The 11,044-nt window shown below is 27.4% G+C and overlaps 1 pseudogene; it reads right to left on the reverse strand.

Moving 5' to 3' along the window:
• Nucleotides 1-5,595: 5,595 nt before the first annotated feature.
• LOC145945065 (proto-oncogene tyrosine-protein kinase ROS-like) lies at nt 5,596-10,728 on the reverse strand (annotated as a pseudogene).
• Nucleotides 10,729-11,044: the final 316 nt, after the last annotated feature.

Genomic DNA, 11,044 nt, shown 5'->3' on the forward strand with positions numbered 1-11,044 from the left:
GATATTGTAAAAGTAATAAAATTCCCCACACCATCCTATAATAATGTATACAATTATATCAAAATAGATAATCAAATAATTGTTATAGATAAAGAAAAATTAACATATGCGACAATGACGGAAAGCGAATTGCGAAATTGTAATAAAATTAATACACAATATGTATGTAAACGCAATTCACCTATACACCGCGTAGATTTAGACGCACCATGCGAAATTCAAATGTATACGCAGCGACAACATTATCAGAGCAAATGTAATGTAAGACACTATGTCTCGACCCACATGGATAGCATTACACCAAGAGCACACTTGGTTATACTCGACGGACGCCGAACAAACGATAACCATACAATGTGACGGTCAGCTCGAAAATAAAATAATAAGAAATACCGGCGAAATTACGCTAAACGGAAATTGTAAACTGACAACACCAGACACAATAATAGAAACAGAAGAAAAAACATACGAAACCGTTCTAGAAACCTTTCTACCTAGTATCAATATAACAATTCCAGGAGACGGAAATATAACAAGATATAACGAAGACACGCTAGAAAATATCTCACAACATCGTTTAGAATTAACAAACCTCAAAGCCAAATTAACAGATATAGATAACGACTTACAAAACAACGAACAAAACTTCTACGCAACGAAACAATTTATCTATCCGATGACATCTAGCGGAATAATAATAATATTAATTATTATAATCATTATAGTATTTTGGATAATAATACGACAAAGAAATAGAAACAAAGGACGACCATCAGTTAGGATAGTCAATGACTTTGGCATACCAAGATCAATATTAAAAAGGAGTCAAAGTACTAGATTTTAGAAATAAGAAACGATTATAAAACTACATTGTAAACGGGAATTATAATTGTACGTAGCATTAGAAATAATTTTAACATAAAATAAGAAAGGAAGCGAAAAACTTCGTACCTCCGTTTTTCTTTTTTTTACGGGGGAAGAATGTTATAGCCCGAACTATAACCAGTAGTTATTAGAATATTATAAGATATTTTTACGTATAAAAGAGCGCTCTCGACAAACGCTCGTCGCGTGAAAACGCTAACGCAGCGAGACACGCGCGAAGCACCGGAAACCGCGAGATGCAAGCGAAGACCTGCGACTTCAACCTGCTTCGCTTGCAGTTAGAATAAAAACGCGTGAATATTACTAACCAATCAGAGACCTGTTTCCAAGGGCCTCTCCCGAAAGAAATTCAAGAAACAAAGATTATAAAAGACCGAGAGTCAGCCCGCGGGGCAGTCGCAAGTTAAGATCTGAATGAGAAGTAACGAAATCGCTAATAAGAAAGAACATCAGAACGAGACTCACTAATAAAGACTTGAATTATTGAGAGGAATACGAATATACGCTCATCGAATGTTACGCGAATATATATTTAAAGAAAGGACGAGAAATAAAGTGAAACCATATTCAATCCGAAATAAAAATATATTTAAAGAAAAAACCAAAGAGAATAATCCTCCTATCTTCCTACGACGTCCCGGTCGACCCGAAGATCCTCATCCTTAATTCGGCGCAACCCCAGTGCCTTGTTCGAGGCACACAACACTTCTTTGGAGTTTATAATGCTTGTTACCAATAAGTTATTATCAGGTTTACGTGTCACGTGTAAGTAATGTATACTTTGAAGAAACGGATAATAAACATGTTGATGTTAAGTTTAATTAAAATTTTGTCGATATATGTTCCATCAGCAAATCAAACAAAATAATGCAAACTTTTCATTTTTACTTTTATTATTGTATAAGCATTTCTCTAAGAAAGTAAATTAATATCCATTGGGCTTATATTTTTTTTATATTTATTACATATTTAATTTAATATATGAGAAAATATTGATTTTAGATATCTATTAGGGAAAGAATATAACAAGGCTTAATCCATTTTTTTATTTTTATTTTTCTTATTATGTATTAAAATGATCAAAAAATAAAAAGATGTTACATCTAAATCTATTTTCATGTTATATGCAATATGCAAAATAATAAAGATAATTGTTAAAAGAAATAAAAAAACATTTAAACGTTTACTTAAACATTGCATAAAATATCTTTTAGAAATTGAAAACTTTAAGATAGCGAATTCTTTACTAATTTTTACATGATTATATTTAAAAGGAATATCTAAATGTTTTGTATTTGACTTACCTTAATCTATCTTTGTAGAATCACGAGCCGAATCACTTTAGCCAAAAATGAATTGCTTAATTCCGATGTTACCACTTCGAAAGATCACCGAAAACTGACGACGTTTGCGGTATGATAACATATGAAATACATAATCTTATGTATCAAAAGCTTCTCAAGGTTATACGTAATAATCATCTTATTCGATCGTTAGTAAATCGATAAAAGTCAATACATAATTAGAGTTTTCAAGAAACACTTTGTGTCTAATACATATAAAATAATTTTCAAGAAATTTAATTAAGAAAATTGTATGTTATATGCAAACAGAATTATAATTTTTATTTTTGTCTTATTTTTATAAAGAATTATTTCTTTCCTTGTTACAACTCATTGGATAATGTATGAAATAAGTACATTATTTTACATTTTTTCTATCTTTTTCTGAATTTTTATTCTACTGTAATGTGAGAAGAATTAAAAATTTTGTTCTAATGATACGGAATCAGTAATGCAAAATTCAACTTTTTACAAGTAAATTAAATCAATGTGGCTTTCATATGAGAAACACAATTTAATTACCTTTTTACGCAGTACAAAAGTTTTATAGTAAAAACACATCTATTTAAACATCGTATTCATATTTTGAAACACAATACTTTTATAAAAAAGATTTTCTTTTTTCTTCAATATAAAACATTTTTTTCACAATTCTATTAATGTACATAATGTACATAAAGAGATGTTTATACAATGAATTTTTAGAAATTATGCACTTGTACATAATTATTTAATTTCTTTAAAAAAAATAATAGCTTTTCTTTTAATTTAATCAGTATCATTTAGTTCTTAAAGCCCTAAACAATTTTAATTTTGAAATTTAATGTGTGTTTGTAGTTAAATTAGTAACTCACACAATTTGATTAATTTTTTTATTTTATATTATCTCGATTTTTTCCTATTTTCTATAATTATCTTATTAAAACGCGCATAGTAAATAATATACCTAATTATAATTAAAAAATATTTTCAAGGTGTGAATTTTATTTTTCTTTGTTTTCTTGTACTTTACCTTCCTCTTTAGGAAAGATAGAAGAAAATTACTAATGGTAATTAATATACATATACATATTTTATTCATTTATACATTCTGATTTTACTTTATTTATCTTATTCCATGATTAAAAAATTAATATTATTGCACAATGTCATACATATATTTAAGAAGTCGTAGAAAAATTTTTTAAAAGATACGAAATAAACATATATGTAAAATTATATATTTTGGCATGTTGAAATTATAATTACATTAAAGTTCGTTATTAAAATTTTCATTATTTTACAAGAAAAATAAACACCATTAATATATAATATTATAAAGATATTAATAATAAAATATTAATTATTGTAAACAGTAATATAAAATAGTATTGCTAATATTAATATTAACTATTACGTTATTGAATGTACTAAGTAAATATTAATAATAAATCAAATATTAATGTTTATATCCTACATGTATATTAAATTTTCTATCTTATATTTATATTATATTATTTGACATATCTTTATATTAATATTTAATAAAGTGTTATAAGTATAATTAATATACATAATATCATATACACATACATATGCATATATGTATAATAAGCATTACGTAAAAATTATTAATGTTTATATAAAATTAATAAAACTGAATAATATATAAAAACTAATTTAACATTAAATACATTTAAACACATTTACAATATAATACAATATAATTAGAAATAATCAAGAAAATAATTGAAATCAAGTGCTCACGTAAGAAACAGGTAATTTATAAATAAATAATAAATATATAAAACATTAAAATATGTAAAAAATTATTTTAAATATTTATGATATAATATTGAACATTTAATAAGAATGAGTGTTTTACTGGATTTATATTATATACGTATTGAGCTTCTCGATTTTCTGATTCGAACAAACGGTGAAAAAATTGCATCTGATCGTCCATTTCATGAGAACGTGTTATTAACTTGTAGTGAATACTATATTTTAAATATGAGGGTCTTAATTTTTTCCCGCAAATTCACGTATCTAAAATTAATATTATTTTAATTTTGATTGTTTTATCAATCAAAATTTTGTAATTAATTATCACGAAAAACGAGTTTATTAAATAATTAGCATAAATTATATTGATATACAAGATATCTCCGAAAGAAACAGAAAAATACGTACATCATTTACAATATATGATATGTAATACATTGTGATAAAAAATAAGTAATTATAACGAAAATTTTATAATAAAACAAGTATAAAATTTACCTCGCCAAATAATTGTTTACCAGTATATGCATTATTAATAAGCACATTTAATACCACTTCTATACTGATTTGACTATAAAAAAATTATATATATATTTAATTCAGAGCTGTCCACGTTTTGCACTTTTCGGCCGATTTCCGAGGCTGACCGCCTAGCGGCCCCCACTAACGCTCGAGACCTTAGCAACGCGTCGCCCGATAACCATAGTGAGGGCCGCTAGGCGGTGAGCCTCGGAAATCGGCCGAAAAGTGCAAAACGTGGACAGCTCTGATTTAATTCATATACATATACATATATATGTCATATATGTATGTACATATTTTCATCAGACATAAATCGAAAGTCATAACATTGTCAAAAGTTCATAGCATTGTGCTCTCTAGAACATTTGTTTACATTAAAATATATTTATAAGATGTTTTTAAATACAGGAAAAATAAAATTTTTATGATTATAAAGAAAATGATAATAAAAACGTTTAATGTTGAAATATAAATATTGTTAAAAGTGTCAGTGATAATAAACGCATTCATGGAAAAAGAAGTTGAATAAAGATAGAGCCACTTTTACTTAAAGAAATTAACTGAGTAATCTGAAACTAATACGTAAACCAAATTATTAGAATATAAATTATAATTATTAGACGAATTATTAGACTAAGCTAATCCAACAAAAGAGTCAGGCTTTCCATGACTTATTTGCTAAGAGAAACAAATATATGTAAATTTTTATTAACCTTTATTAACCCATTCTCGCGTCCTTCTTTATTTCCTGTTTGACATACAAAATATTTTTGATATGCATGAAGAATTTTGATCAGATATATAAAAACAGATTTTTTAAAAATGTGATTTGTATAGAATTTAGTACATTACACATTTTATAGTAATTTCACCTATCTCTAAATGCCATTTATAACTAAAATCAAAAGTAGTTATCTATTTGAACACTGGTATAACTACTTGTTTTTTTTTTATTTTTCAGTGTTAGTAAACAAAGTATATAAAGTTTAAAATTTTTTTTATGCAAATATGTATACAGACGTATAATACAGACATATTTTCAAATATCTCAAATAGATGTGCAAAAATTTGTTTCGCTTTAATATACACATGTTCAAATAATTAATTAATTAATTGTGCCAACTAGATAATATTCATATTGGATGCAATTCTGCGTCACTTCTTAGATCTATAATATTGTTCAGACAAAGTTTAAAATTTGGTCTGGCATTTGCTACACCCCAGCAACGCTGCATCAACTGATATAATGAGGATGGACAATCGAGAGGCATCTGCAACTTGCCTCCCTCGCGTACGTAACTTATCACTTCGAGATTAGATTTTGTTGTAGAGTAAGGTTGCTCACCCAATGATGTAATCTCCCACATTAGTACTCCGAATGACCAAACATCGCTCTGAGAAGTAAATATTCCGTTCGCTAGGTATTCCGGTGCCATCCAGCGAACAGGAAGCAGACCTTCTCCTTCCTAAAATAAAATTTTAACAAAGATAAATATCTTATTCTAATTATCCATTTTTGCAATAAATATTCTTAAGCAAAAAACTAATATTTTACATTATACATTTTGTTTACTAATATTTTGCATTATACATTATATACATATATATTGGAGAAATATATACAAAAATATATGCATAATCTTCATTTTTCTTAAATTATATATATATATATATATATATATATATATTTGATTAAAGATATATATAATATTATAAAAAGCTATAATAGAAAAACACTATCAAAAAGTTTCATCTTTTTTTATTAATTATATCTACCTTGCGGTAATAGTCATTTCTGTAAATATCTCTAGCAAGTCCGAAATCACCGATTTTGACAATACGATTCTCACGATCTCTCGCAAACACTAAACAATTTCGGCACGCGAGATCTCTATGCACAAAGCGCAGCTCTTCTAAATAGCAACAGCCTCGCGCAACATCTTCGCACATAGCGAGCAAGTCTTGTAGACGCAAAGCGTGTAAATCAGAAGGTTGTAATATTCGACACTCTCTCAAATATTTTAGCAGATCAGTTTCCATTAATTCCAACACGAGTAATGGAGAATCCTCGTCTAAGCAGACAGCTAATAATCTTAACACATGTTCGTGTCTAAAGTGACTCATAAGTTTAGCTTCTTGCAAGAATTTCTTTTTTTCTTCGACAGAAGCACACTTTTCTAACATTTTTATGGCAACGGATGTCTCTGATCCCGGTTCTTCTAAATCCTTGACATTCCCTTGGTACACCTGCGAAATATTAAAAATTAATGTAACTTTTATTAAACAAGAAAAGATAATTTAATTTTATATAACATTATACATATATATTTTAATTTATTTTCAATAATTCAACGATAAAAAATAAAGTGCATATGTATATCTCATGAAAATTAGTGTATTACTATTTCTTTTAATTTAAAAAGTTGATTTATATATCCGAAAAAATTGTATTCTCATCTTAAGTATATGCCACTTATCTTTATAATATCTTCCAGTAAAATAAGCGGTAAAAAGATCCTCTTAATTTAGGAGAAAAATTCTCTAAAGAGATATTCTTAACATGCAAGAATATATACTTGATGAGATGTTTTTTTATCCGTGTATTATTAAAATTATTAATCAATATAACAAAAAACAGCCTTATAAATGGACATTTGTTACTTATTACATGTATATTTAAATGTTACACATATAATTGAATATTTTTTTATGTATTTGACATACTTAAATACACATTTTGCTTATTATGTTATTACTTTTAATATTGATTGTAAACTTATAAATTTATTATAAATTCAAATAATTTTACGTTATTAATTTTTATTTTAAATTTATTATTAATTTATTATATTTATTTAGTGCGGCGCTGAAGTTGCATAAAAAATAAGAATATATTCTCAATTTAAAAGAAGGAAATAATCTTATTCATTAAGAATATCTATTAAGAGGACTTATTAATGCATTTCAAGAAAACAATTTTTTCGGTGTAACATTTACTAAGAAATGTGTATTTCTTATTTCTACATCTAAACATTAATGACTTAAAATATGACATTACGAAAAATTTACCATTCCGAATGCGCCGCTGCCAAGGAGTTTCGTTAGTGTGATTTGCTCACGTCTGATTTTAGTCAGCATAAATTTATTTGGATTATATTGCAACGCAGGACTGTATAACGCATTATGCTGAACGTTTCCGATAAGTACCTCATGTAGAATCCTAGTCAAAACTTGCTCGTTATCTTCTCTGCGTTGTCGGTATACTGTTATATAAAGTTATAATATATTTAAATAATATTATGCATTGCAAATTTTAAATTTTGCTCTTTAAACAAATAAGTTAATGTTTTCTGAAAAATCTCTCCACTTATTACATTAATCATAATTTGTAATTTAAATAATTTGTATTAAATATACTTACAACAATAAATAAATTAGCAGATGCAGATTACAATAACGGTAGCAGCAAGGCTTAACATCAATGTTAGATTATATTGCGAAGCTCGAATTATCGAATCGTCACCTTTGTTACATACAAATATAGTTTTAATTTTTTTGTCTTATTTGAATATTTCTACTTATATTTTTATCATTAAAAATATTTAATTCTTAAAATTCAGTAATTCATTATATGTATGTAAAATAAACAGATCATATTAAAATATCTACATATTATCATATTTGCTTACCATGTGTTTGAAAAATGAATCTTTCATCAGATGGCCATGTAAAGTTCTCGTATTCAGGATATGTCAGTATTAAACGAAACTTGTATAAAGTTGCCGGTAGCAAGTTTTCTATATAATACATTACTGTTTCATCATAATTCGTCTCAAAATTATCTGCGATTTGCCACTTTTGCATCACATCATTTTTGTATTCCAGTATGTAATGTATCGTCAGATTAACGCTAGGAATCCACGAAATATTCATATTGTTTTTGTTAACTCCGCTCAAAGTAATATTGTTCGGTTCCGAGTACGTGTACACAGTTTTGCTCAAACTGTCATTATATAAATTGCTGTAGTTAGCTGGATACACACGTACATATACAAAGTATTTCTGTTCTGGCAGCAACGGTTGGATTATAAAAAATATTGTAAAAAATTTGTTGTCTACTTTATTATTAATAAATGGTTCTTCTATCGGTTGCGTGCTGTTCACCAAGTTAATTGACTCCCAATATACTCTATAAGTTACTGTCGCACAATTCAGTTTCGTGTGTAGCATCCAATAAACTGCCGCTATAGTCGGCGTCAGAACCTGAACGTTCACATTTTCTGGTGCATTGAGTTTGCTTTCGTTAGTTCTTAGTATGACTTCCGATCGGAATTGCAGGTCCATCGATAATGGATCAGAGTAAAAATTGCTCACAGCTAGCTTCAGCTTGTATTTTGTAAACGGTGTTAAATTCTGAATATCATAATATTGCTCGTATGTCTGTATATAGAATTCATCGAACTTGTTATGAAGATTATTATTCAAACAGCTTACGTAGATGATTTATTTAATAGTAGGTATGTTGTTTTTGCATTTGTGCTTGCGATTTGGTTTTGTAAAGTTCAAAACAATACTGTGCGCTGTTATTTTTACTATTGTAATATTATAATTCTTTTCATCAGGCGTAAGGCATTCCGTCCGAGGATATGGTTGTAAGGAGGATGATTTACCAAACGATATTATGGGAGCAAAGTGATCCGTGCTTTTTATTATTTGCACGTGTTTAGATGCGTTTTTTTCACTGTCGAGAAGTGCATACTTCTTTTTTAAAATATAAAGATAAGTACCTGATGATGTATTTACATTATATCTATTTGCATAAATGTTTGTTTTATAAATTATCAAATGTGACGTAAACATCGTGCCAATTTCAGCGATTGAAATTGAATTGCATTTATTTATTTTAATGTTCGCCACAAATAATTCATGTCTTTCTAGCCAGTATATTAGCGGCTCCTCTGTATTTGTGATGTCAAGTATCATATCATAATAAAATCTTGAGAATGATACATCGTATGCACAGAAGGTCGTATTGGTTTCTAAAAAAGGTTGCACATTTTTTCCGTCAAGATCCGATTTCATTATTACAAACTGCATATCTAAAAACTCTTCTATCCAATATAAAAATCTGGAAAATATATATATTATTCTAAATGTGTATTATAAAACATAATTTTAATCATGAAGTTAAAAGAATAATAAGCTTAGGTTGTTACAATTTTATGATAATTAATAATTTTATGATTCTTTATCTTTATTACAAAATCATAGTGAATTACTGCAAAATTGGAAAATAATATAAATTCTTAACTGAAAGAGACAAAAATGTTCATTTTTTCAAGTGAATAAAAGTTAATGTACCTCATAGACGGCTGTATAGTTAAATAAATAAGATTTTCTCTGCTCAAAATCTTATCATATTTGACTATGCCATTTTGCCACATTGTTAAGTCCAGCTTTATAATGGATTTTGCTGAGTCGTCATATTCCATCCAATATAGATTTCTTCCTATCCAATCGATGCAGAGATTGCGTGAATTTATTTTAAGGCTAGTTATTTTTGTAATATTATTTGTATTCATATCCCATATCATTAAATCTTTTGTATACTCAAGCACATTAATAATCGACTGGAGCCAATAAATTTTATGTTCTGCTACAGAATAAGCGACATCTCTTGTAATAAAATTGTCATTAGGGATATTAAAGGATTATTAACGTAGTTTCTTGAATCTAGGTCCCATATTTTGATACTTCTCCTTGTTTTTATTAATAATTGAGGTATCGGATTTTCATGCGTGGTTGATACGTTCATTAAATCCGTATAAGGACCAGCACCAGCTTTAGTATGCGCTCGTACTCGATAATAGTACGTTGTATTAGGTTTTAGATTATGTTCTGTGCTCCATTATAGTTAAAATAATTTTGTCGTCACAGATTTGAATCTTTTTTAGGTTTTCGATGTACCAACATTGTACTGTATATCCTTGTATCACTTTGTTTCCAAATTTAGGTCGATTCCATCTGTAAGATAAATTTTAGTCTTTTCATATTTAACATTTTTTAACAAAATTAATATTTTTATATGTTAAATTTTAGAGAGAAAAAGGATATAGACTAAGAAGTTAGATTCTTCACCTGAATGTTACAGAAATGTTGATTTTTTCATTTAGAAATCCTTTGAACTCTACGAATGCTCTTGGCTTGCTTGGAATTTTTCCTACAGATTTTAAGATGGTACATATTAATATCTTTAAGTTGATTATCTCGGTAAATTAAAGAAAATAATAATAATTTAACGTGCAATGAAAATATAGAAAAAAGAAAAAAAAACTTATATAACAAAATTAACGTAGCAAGTCTTTAAAATAATGAAATAACATACAATCCTTGTGAATGTGTGTGTGTATGTATGTGTTTCAAGATTTATGTTAGAGAAGTAATTGCTAAGTTATAAACAAAAAAGCTTCCAATAAAGTGCTAAATACTTTTCTAAAATTTCCTATTTATTCACAAATCAGAAGTATATT

Source organism: Prenolepis imparis, unplaced genomic scaffold, assembly GCF_030444845.1.
Source record: "Prenolepis imparis isolate NDT839.2.m4 unplaced genomic scaffold, iyPreImpa1.0 SCAF_14, whole genome shotgun sequence".
Lineage (NCBI taxonomy): Eukaryota > Metazoa > Arthropoda > Insecta > Hymenoptera > Formicidae > Prenolepis > Prenolepis imparis.